Source organism: Rhinolophus sinicus, chromosome 15 (assembly GCF_057876585.1).
Source record: "Rhinolophus sinicus isolate RSI-liver-muscle chromosome 15, RSI-T2T, whole genome shotgun sequence".
Taxonomy (NCBI): Eukaryota; Metazoa; Chordata; class Mammalia; order Chiroptera; family Rhinolophidae; genus Rhinolophus; species Rhinolophus sinicus.
In genome coordinates, this window is record NC_142515.1 from 70825394 (window position 1) to 70838398 (window position 13005).

The following is a 13005-nucleotide window of genomic DNA, read 5'->3' on the forward strand; positions in this document are numbered from 1 at the left end:
TAACCCTAACCCTAACACAAGCCTATCCCTAAACCTAACCCTATCCATAAACCTAACCCTAACCCTAACCCTAACCCTAACCCTAACGCAAACCTAACCCTAACCCTAACCCTAACCTTAACGCAAACCTAACCCTAAACTTAACGCTAACCATAAAACCCTAACGCTAACCCTAACCCTAACCCTAACCCTAACTCTAACCCAAACCCTAACCCTAAACCCTAGCCCTATCCCTAACTCTAACCATAACCGTAACCCTAACCCTAACGCAAACCTAACCCTAACCCTAACCCTAATCCTAACCCTAACCTTAAAACTAACCTTAACCCTAACCCTAACGCAAACCTAACCCTAACATTAATCCTAACCCTAACCCAACCCTAACCCTAACCCTAACACTAACCCTGACGCAAACCTAACCCTAACCATAACCCTAAGGCTAACCCTAAACTTAAAACTAACCTTAACCCTAACCCTAACGCAAACCTAACCCTAACACTAACACTAACCGTAACACTAAACCTAACGCCAACCTAACCCTAACCCTAACCCTAATCCTAACCCTAACCCTAAACATAACCCTAACCCTAACCCTAACCCTAAACCCTAGCCCTATCCCTAACCCTAACCCTAACCCTAACCCTAATGGAAACATAACCCTAACCCTAACCCTAAAACTAACGCAAACCTAACCCTAAACCTAACCATAACCCTAACCCTAACCCTAACGCAAACCTAACCCTAACCCTAACCCTAACCCTAACACAAACCTAACCCTAACCCTAGCACTAACCCTTATGCAAACCTATCCTTAACCCTAACCCTAACCCTAACTTTAACCCTAACGCAAATCTTACCTAACCCTAACACTAACCCTAACCCTAACGCATACCTAACCCTAACCCTAACCCTAAACCTAACGCAATCCAAACCTGAACCCTAACCGTAACCCTAACAATAACCCTAACACAAGCCTATCCCTACACCTAACCCTATGCATACACCTAACCCTAACCCTAACTTAATCCTAACCCTAAGCCTAACCCTAACCCAACCCCTAACCCTAACCCGAACGCAACCTAACGCTAACCCTAACCCTAACCTTAACGCAAATCTAACCCTAAACTTAACGCTAACCATAAAACCCTAACGCTAACCCTAACCCTAACCATAACCGTAACCCTAAACCTAACGCAAACCTAACCCTAACTCTAACCCTTAACCTAACCCTAACCTTAAAACTAACCTTAACCCTAACCCTAACGCAAACCTAACCCTAACCCTAACGCTAACACTAACCCTAGACCTAACCCTAACCATAACTTTAACCGTAACCCTAACCCTAACGCAAACCTAACCCTAACAGTAACCCTAACCCTAACCCAACCCTAACCCTAACCCTAACCCTTTCGCAAACCTAACCCTAACCCTAACCCTAACCCTAACGCAAACCTAACCCTAAACCTAACCGCAACACTAACCCTAACCCTAACGCAAACCTAACCCTAACCCTAACCCTAACTCTAAACGTAACGCAAACCTAACCCTAAATCCTAACCCTGAAAATAACCCTAAACCTAACGCATACCTAACCCTAACCCTAACCCTAACGCAACCTAAACTTAACCCTATCCCTAACCCTAACCCTAACACAAGCCTATCCCTAAAACTAACCCTATCCATAAACCTAACCCTAACCCTAAACCTAACCTAACCCTAACCCTAACACTAACCCTAACCCTAACGCAAACCTAACCCTAACCCTAACGCTAACCCTATACCCTAGCGCTATCCCTAACCCTAACCCTAACCGTAACCCTAACCCGAACGCAAACCTAACCCTAACCCTAACCCTAAACCTAACCCTAACCTTAAAACTAACCTTAACCCTAACCCTGACGCAAACCTAACCGTAACCCTAACCCTAACACGAACCCTAGACCTAACCCTAACGATAACCCTAACCGTAATCCTAACCCTAACGCAAACCTAACCCTAACATTAACCCTAACCCAAACCCAATCCAAACCTTAACCCTAACCTTAACCCTAACGCAAACCTAAACCTAACCATAACCCTAAAGCTAAACCTAAACTTAAAACTAACCTTAACCCTAAGACTAACGCAAACCTAACGCTAATTCTAACTCTCACACTAACCCTAACCCTAAACCCTAACCCTAACCCTAAACCTAACCCTAAACCTAACGCAAACCTAACCGTAACCCTAACCCTAAATCCTAACCCTAACCCTAACTCTAACCCTAACCCTAACACTAACCCTAACACTAAACCTAACGCCAACCTAACCCTAACCCTAACCCTAATCCTAAACCTATCCCTAAACATAACCCTAACCCTAACCCTAACCCTAAACCCTAGCCCTGTCCCTAACCCTAACCCTAACCCTAACCCTAATGGAAACATAACCCTAACCCTAACCATAAAACTAACGCAAACCTAACCCTAAACCTAACCATAACCCTAACCCTAACCCTAACGCAAACCTAACCCTAACCCTAACCCTAACCCTAACACAAACCTAACCCTAACCCTAACACTAACCCTTATGCAAACCTATCCTTAACCCTAACCCTAACCCTAACTTTAACCCTAACGCAAATCATACCTAACCCTAACACTAACCCTAACCCTAACGCATACCTAACCCTAACCCTAACCCTAACCCTAACGCAATCCAAACCTGAACCCTAAACCTAACCCTAACAATAACCCTAACACAAGCCTATACCTACACCTAACCCTATGCATACACCTAACCCTAACCCTAACACTAACTTAAACCTAACCCTAAGCCTAACCCTAACCCAACCCCTAACCCTAACCCTAACGCAACCTAACGCTAACCCTAACCCTAACTTTAACGCAAATCTAACCCTAAACTTAACGCTAACCATAAAATCCTAACGCTAACCCTAACCCTAACCCTAACCGTAACCCTAACCCTAACACAAACCTAACCCTAACTCTAACCCTTAACCTAACCCTAACCTTAAAACTAACCTTAACCCTAACCCTAACGCAAACCTAACCCTAACCATAACGCTAACACGAACCCTAGACCTAACCCTAACCATAACTTTAACCGTAACCCTAACCCTAACGCAAACCTAACCCTAATAGTAACCCTAACCCTAACCCAACCCTAATCCTAACCCTAACCCTTTCGCAAACCTAACCCTAACCCTAACCCTAACCCTAATGCAAACCTAACCCTAAACCTAACCGCAACACTAACCCTAACCCTAACGCAAACCTAACCCTAACCCTAACCCTAACTCTAAACGTAACGCAAACCTAAACCTAAATCCTAACCCTAAAACTAACCCTAACCCTAACGCATACCTAACCCTAACCCTAACCCTAACGCAACCTAAACTTAACCCTATCCCTAACCCTAACCCTAACACAAGCCTATCCCTAAAACTAACCCTATCCATAAACCTAACCTTAACCCTAAACCTAACCTAACCCTAACCCTAACACTAACCCTAACCCTAACGCAAACCTAACCCTAACCCTAACCCTAACTTAACGCTAACACTAAAACCCTAACACTAACCCTAACCCTAACCCTATACCCTAGCGCTATCCCTAACCCTAACCCTAACCGTAACCCTAACCCGAACGCAAACCTAACCCTAACCCTAAACCTAAACCTAACCCTAACCTTAAAACTAACCTTAACCCTAACCCTGACACAAACCTAACCGTAACCCTAACCCTAACACTAACCCTAGACCTAACCCTAACCATAACCCTAACCGTAATCCTAACCCTAACGCAAACCTAACCCTAACATTAACCCTAACCCACACCCAACCCTAACCCTAACCCTAACCATAACCCTAACGCAAACCTAACCCTAACCATAACCCTAAAGCTAAACCTAAACTTAAAACTAACCTTAACCCTAACACTGACGCAAACCTAACGCTAAATCTAACTCTCACACTAACCCTAACCCTAAACCCTAACCCTAACCCTAAACCTAACCCTAAACCTAACGCAAACCTAACCGTAACCCTAACCCTAAATCCTAACCCTAACCCTAACTCTAACCCTAACCCTAACGCAAACCTAACCTTAACACTAAACCTAACCCTAACACTTACCCTAACCCTAACCCTAACGCAAACCTAACCCTAACCCTAACCCTAACCCTAAACCTAACGCAAACCTAACCCTAAATCCTAAACCTAACCCTAACCCTAACGCAAACCTTACCCTAATCCTAACCCTAACCATAACCCTAATGCAAACCTAACCCTAACCTTAACCCTAACCCTAAACCTAACGCAAACCTAACCCTAAATCCTAACACTAACCCTAACCCTAATGCAAACCTAACCCTAAACCTAACCCTAACCCTAACCCTAACCCTAACGCAAACCTAACCCTAAACCTAACCCTAACCCTAACCTTAAACCCTAACCCTAACCCTAACCCTAACGCAAACCTAACCCTAAACCTAACCGTAATACTAACCCTAACCCTAACGCATACCTAACCCTAATCCTAACCCTAACTCTAAATCTATTGCAAACCTAACCCTAAATCCTAAACCTAACACTAACCCTAACCCTTACGCATACCTAACCCTAACCCTAACCTAACGCAAACCTAAACTTAACCCTATCCCTAACCCTAACACTAACACAAGCCTATCCCTTAACCTAAACCTACCCATAAACCTAACCTTAAACCTAAACCTAACGTAACCCTAACCCTAACCCTAACCCTAACCCTAACGCAAACGTAACCCTAACCCTAACCCTAACCTTAACGCAAACCTAACCCTAAACTTAACGCTCACCCTAAAACCCTAACGCTAACCCTAACCCTAACCATGACCCTAAACCCTAGCGCTATACCTAACCCTAACCCTAAACCTAACGCAAACCTAACCCTAACCCTAACCTTAAAGCTAACCCTAACCTTAAAATTAACCTTAACCCTAACCCTGACGCAAACCTAACCGTAACCCTAACCCTAACACTATCCCTAGACTTAACCCTAACCATAACCCTAACCCTAACCGTAACCCTAACGCAAACCTAACCCTAAACATAACCCTAACCCTAACCCTAACCCTAAACCCTAGCCCTATCCCTAAACCTAACCCTAACCCTACCCTAATGGAAACATAACCCTAACCCTAACCCTAAAATAACGCAAACCTAACCCTAAACCTAACCCTAACCCTAACCCTAACCCTAACCCTAACGCAAACCTAACCCTAACCCTAAACCTCACGCAAACCTAACCCTAAACCTAACCGTAACACTAACCCTAACCCTAACGCAAACCTAACCCTAACCCTAACCCTAACGCAAACCTAACCCTAACCCTAACCCTAACCTTAACGCAAACCTAACACTAAACTTAACGCTAACCATAAAACCCTAACGCTAACCCTAACCCTAACGCATACCTAACCTTAACCCTAACCCTAACCCTAACCCTAACACAAGCCTATCCCTAAACCTAACCCTATCCATAAACCTAACCCTAACCCTAACCCTAACCCTAACCCTAACGCAAACCTAACCCTAACCCTAACCCTAACCTTAACGCAAACCTAACCCTAAACTTAACGCTAACCATAAAACCCTAACGCTAACCCTAACCCTAACCCTAACCCTAACTCTAACCCAAACCCTAACCCTAAACCCTAGCCCTATCCCTAACTCTAACCATAACCGTAACCCTAACCCTAACGCAAACCTAACCCTAACCCTAACCCTAATCCTAACCCTAACCTTAAAACTAACCTTAACCCTAATCCTAACGCAAACCTAACCGTAACCCTAACCCTAACACTAACCCTAGACCTAACCCTAACCATAACTCTAACCGTAACCCTAACCCTAACGCAAACCTAACCCTAACATTAACCCTAACCCTAACCCAACCCTAACCCTAACCCTAACACTAACCCTAACGCAAACCTAACCCTAACCATAACCCTAAGGCTAACCCTAAACTTAAAACTAACCTTAACCCTAACCCTAACGCAAACCTAACCCTAACCCTAACACTAACCCTAACACTAAACCTAACGCCAACCTAACCCTAACCCTAACCCTAATCCTAACCCTAACCCTAAACATAACCCTAACCCTAACCCTAACCCTAAACCCTAGCCCTATCCCTAACCCTAACCCTAACCCTAACCCTAATGGAAACATAACCCTAACCCTAACCCTAAAACTAACGCAAACTTAACCCTAAACCTAACCATAACCCTAACCCTAACCCTAACGCAAACCTAACCCTAACCCTAACCCTAACCCTAACACAAACCTAACCCTAACCCTAGCACTAACCCTTATGCAAACCTATCCTTAACCCTAACCCTAACCCTAACTTTAACCCTAACGCAAATCTTACCTAACCCTAACACTAACCCTAACCCTAACGCATACCTAACCCTAACCCTAACCCTAAACCTAACGCAATCCAAACCTGAACCCTAACCGTAACCCTAACAATAACCCTAACACAAGCCTATCCCTACACCTAACCCTATGCATACACCTAACCCTAACCCTAACTTAATCCTAACCCTAAGCCTAACCCTAACCCAACCCCTAACCCTAACCCGAACGCAACCTAACGCTAACCCTAACCCTAACCTTAACGCAAATCTAACCCTAAACTTAACGCTAACCATAAAACCCTAACGCTAACCCTAACCCTAACCATAACCGTAACCCTAAACCTAACGCAAACCTAACCCTAACTCTAACCCTTAACCTAACCCTAACCTTAAAACTAACCTTAACCCTAACCCTAACGCAAACCTAACCCTAACCCTAACGCTAACACTAACCCTAGACCTAACCCTAACCATAACTTTAACCGTAACCCTAACCCTAACGCAAACCTAACCCTAACAGTAACCCTAACCCTAACCCAACCCTAACCCTAACCCTAACCCTTTCGCAAACCTAACCCTAACCCTAACCCTAACCCTAACGCAAACCTAACCCTAAACCTAACCGCAACACTAACCCTAACCCTAACGCAAACCTAACCCTAACCCTAACCCTAACTCTAAACGTAACGCAAACCTAACCCTAAATCCTAACCCTGAAAATAACCCTAAACCTAACGCATACCTAACCCTAACCCTAACCCTAACGCAACCTAAACTTAACCCTATCCCTAACCCTAACCCTAACACAAGCCTATCCCTAAAACTAACCCTATCCATAAACCTAACCCTAACCCTAAACCTAACCTAACCCTAACCCTAACACTAACCCTAACCCTAACGCAAACCTAACCCTAACCCTAACGCTAACCCTATACCCTAGCGCTATCCCTAACCCTAACCCTAACCGTAACCCTAACCCGAACGCAAACCTAACCCTAACCCTAACCCTAAACCTAACCCTAACCTTAAAACTAACCTTAACCCTAACCCTGACGCAAACCTAACCGTAACCCTAACCCTAACACGAACCCTAGACCTAACCCTAACGATAACCCTAACCGTAATCCTAACCCTAACGCAAACCTAACCCTAACATTAACCCTAACCCAAACCCAATCCAAACCTTAACCCTAACCTTAACCCTAACGCAAACCTAAACCTAACCATAACCCTAAAGCTAAACCTAAACTTAAAACTAACCTTAACCCTAAGACTAACGCAAACCTAACGCTAATTCTAACTCTCACACTAACCCTAACCCTAAACCCTAACCCTAACCCTAAACCTAACCCTAAACCTAACGCAAACCTAACCGTAACCCTAACCCTAAATCCTAACCCTAACCCTAACTCTAACCCTAACCCTAACACTAACCCTAACACTAAACCTAACGCCAACCTAACCCTAACCCTAACCCTAATCCTAAACCTATCCCTAAACATAACCCTAACCCTAACCCTAACCCTAAACCCTAGCCCTGTCCCTAACCCTAACCCTAACCCTAACCCTAATGGAAACATAACCCTAACCCTAACCATAAAACTAACGCAAACCTAACCCTAAACCTAACCATAACCCTAACCCTAACCCTAACGCAAACCTAACCCTAACCCTAACCCTAACCCTAACACAAACCTAACCCTAACCCTAACACTAACCCTTATGCAAACCTATCCTTAACCCTAACCCTAACCCTAACTTTAACCCTAACGCAAATCATACCTAACCCTAACACTAACCCTAACCCTAACGCATACCTAACCCTAACCCTAACCCTAACCCTAACGCAATCCAAACCTGAACCCTAAACCTAACCCTAACAATAACCCTAACACAAGCCTATACCTACACCTAACCCTATGCATACACCTAACCCTAACCCTAACACTAACTTAAACCTAACCCTAAGCCTAACCCTAACCCAACCCCTAACCCTAACCCTAACGCAACCTAACGCTAACCCTAACCCTAACTTTAACGCAAATCTAACCCTAAACTTAACGCTAACCATAAAATCCTAACGCTAAACCTAACCCTAACCCTAACCGTAACCCTAACCCTAACACAAACCTAACCCTAACTCTAACCCTTAACCTAACCCTAACCTTAAAACTAACCTTAACCCTAACCCTAACGCAAACCTAACCCTAACCATAACGCTAACACGAACCCTAGACCTAACCCTAACCATAACTTTAACCGTAACCCTAACCCTAACGCAAACCTAACCCTAATAGTAACCCTAACCCTAACCCAACCCTAATCCTAACCCTAACCCTTTCGCAAACCTAACCCTAACCCTAACCCTAACCCTAATGCAAACCTAACCCTAAACCTAACCGCAACACTAACCCTAACCCTAACGCAAACCTAACCCTAACCCTAACCCTAACTCTAAACGTAACGCAAACCTAAACCTAAATCCTAACCCTAAAACTAACCCTAACCCTAACGCATACCTAACCCTAACCCTAACCCTAACGCAACCTAAACTTAACCCTATCCCTAACCCTAACCCTAACACAAGCCTATCCCTAAAACTAACCCTATCCATAAACCTAACCTTAACCCTAAACCTAACCTAACCCTAACCCTAACACTAACCCTAACCCTAACGCAAACCTAACCCTAACCCTAACCCTAACTTAACGCTAACACTAAAACCCTAACACTAACCCTAACCCTAACCCTATACCCTAGCGCTATCCCTAACCCTAACCCTAACCGTAACCCTAACCCGAACGCAAACCTAACCCTAACCCTAAACCTAAACCTAACCCTAACCTTAAAACTAACCTTAACCCTAACCCTGACACAAACCTAACCGTAACCCTAACCCTAACACTAACCCTAGACCTAACCCTAACCATAACCCTAACCGTAATCCTAACCCTAACGCAAACCTAACCCTAACATTAACCCTAACCCACACCCAACCCTAACCCTAACCCTAACCATAACCCTAACGCAAACCTAACCCTAACCATAACCCTAAAGCTAAACCTAAACTTAAAACTAACCTTAACCCTAACACTGACGCAAACCTAACGCTAAATCTAACTCTCACACTAACCCTAACCCTAAACCCTAACCCTAACCCTAAACCTAACCCTAAACCTAACGCAAACCTAACCGTAACCCTAACCCTAAATCCTAACCCTAACCCTAACTCTAACCCTAACCCTAACGCAAACCTAACCTTAACACTAAACCTAACCCTAACACTTACCCTAACCCTAACCCTAACGCAAACCTAACCCTAACCCTAACCCTAACCCTAAACCTAACGCAAACCTAACCCTAAATCCTAAACCTAACCCTAACCCTAACGCAAACCTTACCCTAATCCTAACCCTAACCATAACCCTAATGCAAACCTAACCCTAACCTTAACCCTAACCCTAAACCTAACGCAAACCTAACCCTAAATCCTAACACTAACCCTAACCCTAATGCAAACCTAACCCTAAACCTAACCCTAACCCTAACCCTAACCCTAACGCAAACCTAACCCTAAACCTAACCCTAACCCTAACCTTAAACCCTAACCCTAACCCTAACCCTAACGCAAACCTAACCCTAAACCTAACCGTAATACTAACCCTAACCCTAACGCATACCTAACCCTAATCCTAACCCTAACTCTAAATCTATTGCAAACCTAACCCTAAATCCTAAACCTAACACTAACCCTAACCCTTACGCATACCTAACCCTAACCCTAACCTAACGCAAACCTAAACTTAACCCTATCCCTAACCCTAACACTAACACAAGCCTATCCCTTAACCTAAACCTACCCATAAACCTAACCTTAAACCTAAACCTAACGTAACCCTAACCCTAACCCTAACCCTAACCCTAACGCAAACGTAACCCTAACCCTAACCCTAACCTTAACGCAAACCTAACCCTAAACTTAACGCTCACCCTAAAACCCTAACGCTAACCCTAACCCTAACCATGACCCTAAACCCTAGCGCTATACCTAACCCTAACCCTAAACCTAACGCAAACCTAACCCTAACCCTAACCTTAAAGCTAACCCTAACCTTAAAATTAACCTTAACCCTAACCCTGACGCAAACCTAACCGTAACCCTAACCCTAACACTATCCCTAGACTTAACCCTAACCATAACCCTAACCCTAACCGTAACCCTAACGCAAACCTAACCCTAAACATAACCCTAACCCTAACCCTAACCCTAAACCCTAGCCCTATCCCTAAACCTAACCCTAACCCTACCCTAATGGAAACATAACCCTAACCCTAACCCTAAAAGTAACGCAAACCTAACCCTAAACCTAACCCTAACCCTAACCCTAACCCTAACCCTAACGCAAACCTAACCCTAACCCTAAACCTCACGCAAACCTAACCCTAAACCTAACCGTAACACTAACCCTAACCCTAACGCAAACCTAACCCTAACCCTAACCCTAACGCAAACCTAACCCTAACCCTAACCCTAACCTTAACGCAAACCTAACACTAAACTTAACGCTAACCATAAAACCCTAACGCTAACCCTAACCCTAACGCATACCTAACCTTAACCCTAACCCTAACCCTAACCCTAACACAAGCCTATCCCTAAACCTAACCCTATCCATAAACCTAACCCTAACCCTAACCCTAACCCTAACCCTAACGCAAACCTAACCCTAACCCTAACCCTAACCTTAACGCAAACCTAACCCTAAACTTAACGCTAACCATAAAACCCTAACGCTAACCCTAACCCTAACCCTAACCCTAACTCTAACCCAAACCCTAACCCTAAACCCTAGCCCTATCCCTAACTCTAACCATAACCGTAACCCTAACCCTAACGCAAACCTAACCCTAACCCTAACCCTAATCCTAACCCTAACCTTAAAACTAACCTTAACCCTAATCCTAACGCAAACCTAACCGTAACCCTAACCCTAACACTAACCCTAGACCTAACCCTAACCATAACTCTAACCGTAACCCTAACCCTAACGCAAACCTAACCCTAACATTAACCCTAACCCTAACCCAACCCTAACCCTAACCCTAACACTAACCCTAACGCAAACCTAACCCTAACCATAACCCTAAGGCTAACCCTAAACTTAAAACTAACCTTAACCCTAACCCTAACGCAAACCTAACCCTAACCCTAACACTAACCCTAACACTAAACCTAACGCCAACCTAACCCTAACCCTAACCCTAATCCTAACCCTAACCCTAAACATAACCCTAACCCTAACCCTAACCCTAAACCCTAGCCCTATCCCTAACCCTAACCCTAACCCTAACCCTAATGGAAACATAACCCTAACCCTAACCCTAAAACTAACGCAAACTTAACCCTAAACCTAACCATAACCCTAACCCTAACCCTAACGCAAACCTAACCCTAACCCTAACCCTAACCCTAACACAAACCTAACCCTAACCCTAGCACTAACCCTTATGCAAACCTATCCTTAACCCTAACCCTAACCCTAACTTTAACCCTAACGCAAATCTTACCTAACCCTAACACTAACCCTAACCCTAACGCATACCTAACCCTAACCCTAACCCTAAACCTAACGCAATCCAAACCTAAACCCTAACCGTAACCCTAACAATAACCCTAACACAAGCCTATCCCTACACCTAACCCTATGCATACACCTAACCCTAACCCTAACTTAATCCTAACCCTAAGCCTAACCCTAACCCAACCCCTAACCCTAACCCGAACGCAACCTAACGCTAACCCTAACCCTAACCTTAACGCAAATCTAACCCTAAACTTAACGCTAACCATAAAACCCTAACGCTAACCCTAACCCTAACCCTAACCGTAACCCTAAACCTAACGCAAACCTAACCCTAACTCTAACCCTTAACCTAACCCTAACCTTAAAACTAACCTTAACCCTAACCCTAACGCAAACCTAACCCTAACCCTAACGCTAACACTAACCCTAGACCTAACCCTAACCATAACTTTAACCGTAACCCTAACCCTAACGCAAACCTAACCCTAACAGTAACCCTAACCCTAACCCAACCCTAACCCTAACCCTAACCCTTTCGCAAACCTAATCCTAACCCTAACACTAACCCTAACGCAAACCTAACCCTAACCTAACCGCAACACTAACCCTAACCCTAACGCAAACCTAACCCTAACCCTAACCCTAACTCTAAACGTAACGCAAACCTAACCCTAAATCCTAACCCTAAAAATAACCCTAAACCTAACGCATACCTAACCCTAACCCTAACCCTAACGCAACCTAAACTTAACCCTATCCCTAACCCTAACCCTAACACAAGCCTATCCCTAAAACTAACCCTATCCATAAACCTAACCCTAACCCTAAACCTAATCTAACCCTAACCCTAACACTAACCCTAACCCTAACGCAAACCTAACCCTAACCCTAACCCTAACCCTATACCCTAGCGCTATCCCTAACCATAACCCTAACCGTAACCCTAACCCGAACGCAAACCTAACCCTAACCCTAACCCTAAACCTAACCCTAACCTTAAAACTAACCTTAACCCTAA